The following is a 7,159-nucleotide window of genomic DNA, read 5'->3' as shown; positions in this document are numbered from 1 at the left end:
ATGAAGAACCTAGGGGTAAAACGGGAATAAAGACACAGACCTACTTGAGAATGGACTTGTGGATATGGGGAGGGGGAAGGGTAAGCTGTGACAAAGCGAAAGAGAGGCATGGACATATATACACTACCAAACGTAAGGTAGATAGATAGTGGGAAGCAGCCGCAGAGCACAGGGAGATCAGCTCGGTGCTTTGTGACCGCCTGGAGGGGTGGGATGGGGAGGGTGGGAGGGAGGGAGGTGCATGAGGGAAGGGATGTGGGAACAGATGTATATGTATGACTGATTCACTTTGTTATAAAGCAGAAACTAATAAAAAAAATTAAAAAAAAGAACCAAAAGATGGAAAATAAATAAATAAATAAATATTTATTTATTTATTAATCAAAAAAAATAAAATAAAATAAAAATAAAAATAAAAATCAGACATTGAAGCTTTCTAGAAACAAATGCATTTTGGCATGATTGCAATTGTATGTTTCCATCACCCTAAAAAAATCAAGGAGCCAAAGCAACAGTAAATTTTATTTAAAAGACATGTATTGGGCTTCCCTGGTGGCGCAGTGGTTGAGAGTCCACCTGCCGATGCAGGGGACACGGGTTCGTGCGCCAGTCCGGGAAGATCCCACATGACGTGGAGCGGCTGGTCCCATGAGCCATGGCTGCTGAGCCTGCACGTCCGGAGCCTGTGCTCCGCAACGGGAGAGGCCACAACAGTGAGAGGCCCGCGTACCGCAAAAAAAAAAAAAAAAAGACATGTATTAAGCACCAATTGTACATCAAGAAAAGGCTCAATTTGGCTATGAAATTGATTTCCTGCTGAAAAATCAGGCAGGGTCAGATAAAGGGGGTTCAGGGCTATCAATCACCATAGGATCTCTGTACCTTTGGGAACTGAAGTTTCTCCCACAGCTGGAGACCACAGTAGCTATTCAATGGGAGAAGACTATTTCTCAGAAATCAGTTTTCAGGAAAGAGAAGTTGGGTTTACTGTGGTTTGACAGCTCTGACTGGTCTTTATTGCAGCTATTTATATTTTTAAAGCTGCTTTCCAGTAACTGTGAACAGCCCTCAAGGTTGGCAGCTGTCCTAGTGACCAGGGCCTGCTCCATAAGGAGATGGGGGGGGTCAAGGGGTATGGGGACTGAATAAAAGAAGGGGCCAAAAGACAGCGAGAGGCATTGTAGTGAAGTAGGGAGAAGGCACCTGGTGGGTTAAGGGCAGCAGGTGACCTCGTGCTGACTGCCCCACTGTGCGGGGTGAGCTGGCATCTATGTTGCCTGAGCAGTGCACTCGGAAACAGCCCTGCTCTCTGCTGGTCTCCCAACATGACCTCCTTTCACAGGCACTGAGGAGATGAGAGGAGGCTCTCGAACAGTAATTCTTGGTAATCCTGGCTCTCTCTTCGTGGGGGGTTTCTGAGGGTCCCCTGGTGGTGAGGCAGAGGGATGTGGGCCCTGGATGTGCCGAGGCAGGAAGGTTGCCTTCGCCTCTAGGCTCATGGGGAAGGCTTGGGTCTTCTGGGGACCCAAGGTACTTGGTTTGCCTCTTTTCTGCTCCCAGAGGAGAGAATAAATGAGCACAGAGGAACATGCATCCCACAATTGCCAGTGTGGTTCGTCTGGCTTATTTTCTTTTGAAGAAAATTGAAATTCTCTTTCAACCTTAGCTGTTTACCTGTTGAAGCTAGATTTTAAAATTACTTATTCAATTTTATGTACAATTAAATCCCTGCAATTTTTTTTTACAACTTGGTCCTTTTTATGTGGCACAGCCACGTTTTATTATTTTTAAATTTCTATTATGGACAATTTCAAAAATACAAATTTAGAGGAAATGACATAACGAATCCTCACATACCCCAAATCCAGTTTGAGCTATTATCAGCTCACAACCAATCCTTTTTCATTTATACCCTCCCTTACAATCTATCGCTTCAAAAAGCAAATCCCAGCCACTCCATTGCAAGCTTCTGAGTTCTCTGACCTGCACATAGTGGTCTTCAAGTGGTCCTGCTTCCTGTTATGATAAGCTGCTCCAGGTTCATCCTGTACTTTTGCTGTCCCAGTGGAGACAGCCATTTCCTTTAAATAAATAGTATTTTGAGAAGACAGTCTGGGTCCTCAGGGTACTGTTACATCTGAGCTGATCATTTTTTCTAGGATACAATGCCCACTTTGGCGTTCTTTTCAAACTCTAGTAAACATTTATACTCACATCACTGCAACAGGTCACACTTGGCATTGACTTCACTTAGAATGAGGATACAGGACAAGAAACATAGCCCACCAGCAGGGCAGTGGCAGGCATTTCTCTAGGTACTGCCAGCCCCTGGCCCTTCAAGGAGGTCATCAAAAGAACATGACTGCCAGTTGACCCATGAGCTGGACCCAGGCAATCAGAGGTTCCTCACCTCCTCCCCTGTCCTTAAAATGCATGTTTTGCCAACCGTTTCCACAGTGGGAGCTGTTCCAGGGATGCAGCCTTGAGAGAGTAAGGTGTTGTTGAGACCATCTGAACGGTATACATGACTGAAGCCAGTTAAAGCAGTCAGCCCTCTGTATCTACAGGTTCCACAACCTTGGATTCAATCAACCTCAGATTGAAAATAGTCAGAAAAAAATTTTCTAGAAAGTTCCAAAAAGCAAAACTTGAATTTGCCAGTGGACTGGTAACTATTGAATACGTAGCCTTTACATTGTATTTATAACTACTTACATAGTGTTTACATTATATTAGGTATTATAAGTAATCTAAAGCTGATTTAAAGATAAGGGAGGATATGCACATACATTATATGCAAATACTATGCCACTTTATGTAAGGGACTTGAGCATCCATGGATTTTGGTATCCATGGGGGTCCTGGAACCAATCCCCTGAGGATACCAAGGAAAAACTGTATGAACTTTAAAATTTCTGGCAGGTGGGTGCAGCGATCTACTCATCTTTCAGCATCCTAAGACAAGCCTGGTATGTAAATTATCTTTTTTATTAAAACCTGCCACCTACCAATCTGGAGTGGTCTGCCTCTTTCTTCGGTCTCTCCTGGCCTTCCATGTATGGGGGCCAGTTTGCAGACCAACACCACCTCCCCGCATAGGTTGTCAGATAAAGTACAGGATACCCAATTATACTTGAATTTCAGACAAACAATGAAGATAAGCCTCATATTCCAGTTAGAAACCAATATCCTAATATTAGCAATATTTTTATGGGACCAGCTTGCTTCCATGTTCCCTCAAGGGACATGTCCAATTCCAAGAGTCATAATTCTCAGGAAACTTCAAAGCCACAGCTTTCCATCAGGTCTTTCTAATTCATTCACAGTCCTCATTGTCCAGATGCAGTGTGTCATTTTTACCACAAGCAATGTTGCCTAGTAACATAGCTGACATTCTACCTTCATCAGATTTTCAGGAGAAGAGAGCTATAAAAAGTAAACTCCATAGAGAATGAGAAATGATTTTTTTTTTTTTTAGCCCTTTACATATACAGGTCTTTTCCTTAGTCAGAGCTAGAACAAAATAGAGATAGACAGATTATAGATGATAAAGGAAAAACTCAGTTTTCCACCTGAATAGGGAAAAACCCAGTACTTCCCTACTAGTCTTTCTTTCCTGTGTGCCTTCTTTACTACTCACACAAAACACTTCACTTCTGACACTTCTGGTCACCAAATGTGTGGAGGTTTTTCCCCCACACCAAGCAATTCTCTATGACACCAGCTGAATGTCCTACAATTCAACTTAATTCTGACACTATGTACCTGAAGATAGTGTCAGATCCAAAAAATGAGCAGTATCCTGTGGGACCCTTCCAGGTACAAAAGCCTTTCCATGTCCCCCATTTCTTGTTTGTAAGAAAAAGACTTCAGCCTCCTAGACTTTCCCTGAGTTCCAAAGGTCAGATTCAGACAGTTGCTTATCAGGGAAGGGAGGGGATGCAGAGACAAGGTAGGAGCAGCCAATAAACAATAATGCAGCTGTGGGGCAGGGTCCTGGTTCCTCCTCAAAGAATATACATAACAAAATACCTTTGAGTTCTGTTGGGAACTAAGGTCTCCACCCAGATGGAGGATGTTAACTTTAGGCTGAGCACAATATTCCTGGAGCTCCACCCTGTTACCTCATCACCAACCAATCAGAAAAGTCTGCACCCAGTGGAGGATAACAAAGACACCCTTCCCAAATGTTTCTCCCTTTAAAAACTTTCATGGTTGAGCAGAATCTTCAGAGTTGTCTTTTGGTTTTTTTCTGGGCATGCCACGCGGCATGTGGGATCTTACTTCCCCCACCAGGGATCAAACCCATGCCCCCTATAGTGGAAGTGCAGAGTCTTAACCACTGGACCTCCAGGGAAGTCCCTGGAGATGGTTTTTGGACACAAGTCTGCCTTCTCCCCAGGTTGCCAGCCTTCTGAATAAAGCAATTTTTCCTTTCTAGTCAGTATTGGCTTTCAAGTGGTGAGCAGCCAGACCTCAGTTCAGTAACAGTATACTTTTTTCTCTATTACATATGCTTATAATTTTTAGTAATAAAAAAAGGAAGGCATATAATCTTAAGGCATCCTTCCACAAGGAGTTATTGAGCACCTACTATGTGCTTGGCACCGCTCTAGGCATTTGGGATACATCATTGAATAAAACTGACAAGGTCCTGCCTTCTTGTAGCTTACATTGAGGGGGTGAGGGAGAGACACACACCACCAATAAACATAAGAAATAAGAAAATTGTGTAATAGGTTAAAAGTGATAAGTGTTGAAGAAAACAAAAGTAGAGCAGGATGGGGAGCCAGAGTGCTGAGAGGTGGGGCAAGGGCTGGTTGCAGGGCTAAACAGGGGCACAAAGACTTGAAGACGTAGGGCTTAGTCACGCTGCTCTCAAGAGGAGTACATCTATGTTCAAAAGTACGTCTATGGCCTCACCTGTCAAACTTATAGTTTAACTTCTATACTACATATATATCCTTATGTAGTCTCTTTACATATCTCATATTTTCATAGAAAAAAATATATACTCCAAAATGTCAGCAGTGGCTATCTGTGGAAGGTGGGATTGTGGTGATTTTTTATTTTATCTTTTTTATAGTTTGCTGTATTTGCTACATTTTATAACATGAATAGCCCTAGTTTATTATCAGGAATAAAACAATATATAACATGACATGTTTTAAAAAGCAGAGCTATTCTACCTTTCAACCCCAGGAAGGGTTTTCTGAAAGGAGCAAGGAGGTGTGATTTAAAGGCATGAGGGGTCTGACCTTTCTGAGGAGACTGTATTCCTCCTCAAGGGGGAGTTTTGCCTTCAAGTAATGAGGCAGCTGAGCCCTGAGTCAGGAGTCGGATTTCAAGGGAGCGATGTGTAAAGGGTAAATTTTTCGAAATTCCACCTCCACACCTAAGAACCATGCTGAGAATGGCTCGAAAGATTAGAACACCTGCCTCCCTGGTCAGTAATAATATAAAAGTCCATCTTCCTTGAAATCAGTTAGCAAGTACAGTTTAGGAAGGTTTGGACTCAGCAAATACAAGGAGGAAGAACATGCTCCTTGCCCTTGGGGAGTTAATAACAACCAAAGAGGCCAAACTCACAGTGAGGAGGAAGAGACCTGCGGGGCAAGGGAAGATCGGGCAGATTCATCAGTGCAGAAGCAAATGTGAATAAGCATGATGTTATCAGATGCTTGAAAGATGGGTACATAGAGGAGGGAAGGGCTTTGGGGGAGGAGGGCAGGTGGAGAAGCAGACAGAGGCAGAGGCCAGCAAGTACATACAGGAGGCACAGATAGTGCTGTGAAAAGCCTCTGACCTGAGCTGGTACTGGAGATTTTGCAACTTAATGACCCCGAGGAAGGGGTTACCAGGAATTGCACTCCTGGCCATGGGTCTCTTAGCAAACCTGACCTACATGAAACAGAAGAGCAAAGAAACGCCGGCGGCTCGTGGTGCTGACGCAGCCATTCCACCGCTGCCAGCCAGTCTGGCTCGCAAGTGTTTACTTACCTGGTCAGAGGGAAGCTGGATGCAGTCCCTCTTCCATCAGCAAGGCTTGCTTCCCTGCATGCTCGGGAACATAGTGGGGCAGGTCCTGACCAGAAGACTGGGGAATGAAGGTGGACAAGACATGCCCCTGGGGGAAAACATACCTTTCTCATCCTAATACACGATGTGATGGGAAGAGAGAAGAGGACCACCCTCTACCCAACCTGGGGGTCAGGGAAGGCTTCCTGAAGGAAACGGTACTTGAGTTATTTGGGAAGGACATACAGGAGTCTGAGAGGAGGAGAGGGTTCCAGGCAGAGGGAGCAGCACAGGAGAGAGAATGTGGCATCTGTCCATGCAAGCAGCTCAGCCTGGCTGGAGCCTGGAGTGGGTGCATGGATGTGGTGAGAGGCTATGCCGGAGTGGAGGCCACCTTCTCTGGAGGGCAACGGGAAGCTCTGAGGGTTTTAAACAGTGGAGTCAGATGATCATTGACATGGAAGTTTGCTAAAGTCACCAATGACTTTTGTGTTGCCAAATCCATTGGGTACTTTCAATCTGCATCTAAAGTAAATTCTTGTGGTGGCATTTGGTCCTGCTGCTCTCTCCCTCCACCCTGGAGCATTCTCATGTCTTGACTTCTCAGGCACCACATTCTCCTGGTTTTCTTTTTTTTTTTTTTTTTTTTTTCCTCCCAGTTTTCTATCTACCTCTCTGGTCACTTTTTCTCAGCTTCCATTTTGACTGCTCCTTGCCGCTCTGGGCTCTGAATGTTGGTGTTCTGTAGGGCCTTGTCTTGGTCCCTTCTCACTATTAACTCTTGCTCTCAACCACCTCGTTTATTCCCATGGCTTCACATGCATCTGTTATACATAATAGCATCAGGGGAGAGAGGAGGGGCCAGAATCAAGTCAAATCAAGTATACGGTCCAATTTCCTGGGTGTCATGGCTGAGTCTGCATGTTCATACTGAACCATGAGCAACTGTGGGATGAGTCAGGGTGGAAAGGGTCAGAATGTAATGGGGGCTGGTGGGGGGAGAGGAGAGATGTTGATTAGTATAGTCAATGTCCTGGATCAGGAAGAAAGCAGAGAACACAGCTCATTGTTCCCAAGTGTGGAGGGAGTAGTGGACAATGATGTGCATTAAAAGACCAAGTCCAAGGTCTGAGAAGAATGT

The sequence above is a fragment of the Mesoplodon mirus genome (assembly GCF_964341445.2).
Source record: "Mesoplodon mirus genome assembly, chromosome: 4".
Lineage (NCBI taxonomy): Eukaryota > Metazoa > Chordata > Mammalia > Artiodactyla > Ziphiidae > Mesoplodon > Mesoplodon mirus.
Note: the sequence above shows the minus strand (reverse complement) of the source record.